Source organism: Passer domesticus, chromosome 2 (assembly GCF_036417665.1).
Source record: "Passer domesticus isolate bPasDom1 chromosome 2, bPasDom1.hap1, whole genome shotgun sequence".
Classification (NCBI taxonomy): domain Eukaryota; kingdom Metazoa; phylum Chordata; class Aves; order Passeriformes; family Passeridae; genus Passer; species Passer domesticus.
Window position 1 is genome coordinate 28,378,854 of NC_087475.1, and position 1,773 is coordinate 28,380,626.

The following is a 1,773-nucleotide window of genomic DNA, read 5'->3' on the forward strand; positions in this document are numbered from 1 at the left end:
ATAATAAGTGTAACAGCATGACTACTAAAGTGGTGCCGGTGGAGGCTCAGAGGCCACTCCAGTCACACACCTTAGCTGGAACCATTGCAAGGCTTCCTTTGCTGCCTGCTTGCTCGTGCTGTGTTGTGTCTGAGCGAGGCATGGTGAGCCTTGCCCTGCTGCTCACACCCCTGGCCACACAGTTGTGGCTGTCAGAAGCCACCAGGCATGGCTGGCTGCACTGCTGAGTGACAGTCCCTTGCTGTTGCAGTCATCTCACCTACAGCTGGCCGGAGCCCCACCAGCTCTGCCAGCGTGTTTCCACAGAACAATGCTGTCTTTGTTGGGTCCTAAGAGCATTTGAACAGCTGCACTTCCATAGGAATATAGCCCACAAATAAAGCTTTGCCTGTATTTAGGCCCAAACAGAATCCCTCCTTCACACCCAATTTCAAGGGCTAAAGATTGAACACAGTATTTACATTTCATATACAGGCAAGATGTCTGGAACCCTTACAAAAACATCATTATTTTTATATTCTGTAGACGCAGAACCACAGGCTCATTATGCCAAAGGGATGCCAAATCAGAGACTAACACCTACACCTGATTATGAAGCAATAATATTTTTTTGCTAGAAAATATTTGTGTTATATATGGTGTTTCCATCATGTCTACAATAGCATCAGTGATCAATTATAAATCTTGCAAAGCTTACTTGCCTCACTTGTCAAGTGGTTTATTATGAAAAGGTCCCTAAAGACCATCAAGTGACATAAGTTATTCCACATTAAATGGAAAATTGATCTAGTGGTTAAAGAAGCTAATGTTGAGATGTTTTCTGCACCAGGAATCTTGAATTTCCAGCTAGCTACAGTTTGAAAATAAATCCAGTACATTTTATAATGTAACTAAAGTAATCTCTAGTAAAATATTGCAGAGAGGTAATTTTTCCAAGCAAACAGAAGCTGAAGTAGTTTCTGGATAGACAACACCATGCAGGGTGCTTTGCTGAAGCAGCAGAGAGCAGCACTGTGGGACAGCCTGTGAGCTTTCCCTGCACCTCAGCAGAGGGGTGTCTATGAGACAGCAGAGCTGAGGCAGCAGCCAAGCCTGCAGAGACTCTGGGAAGTACAGTGTCCTGAATGAGCACCTGGAGCCCAGGTTTGGCCCAGACACTGTCCCCCCCAGAGACTGGCTGCCCTAGGAATTTGTGAAAGAGCTCAGAAAAGATGTCATGTGATACCTAACTGCACAAAAACCTTTCTGGTATAGCAATCACCTCAGCCTTCTATATTTTGGATAAACTTGTTCTCCTGGATATACTGGGGTATTTGAGCAAACAATTGATGAACATGTGTGAAGGCTTCACTGCCTTGGGTGGCTTAGCATTAATCAGATGGAGCCAAAGCAGCAAAGGGTAATCAGGCAGTACACTGACCTAATCCTGACCACATCACAAGTGGTCTGGTATGTGCTGCATTTTGGCTTCAGTCTTTCACCTCATAAATGCAAATAGGCTTTATTGTTGTCAGTATATTGACAGTACAAGGTATTAAAGTCTTTGCAGAGAGCAGAGCAGACTCAATAACATCAATTCTGTCATTGGTCATATGGGCAATTTAACACCTCCTCTATCACAGTGTAGCAAACTGAAATAAACTTAAGAACATTTGCATGGCCAATTGGAAACCCAGGAAACTCCAACCTTTGTCAAAAATCCAACACTAACTCATGCATATTCAGGAGTCCAGCAGTTATTCATTCAGTTCTAAAGGATATGACAAAAATGGG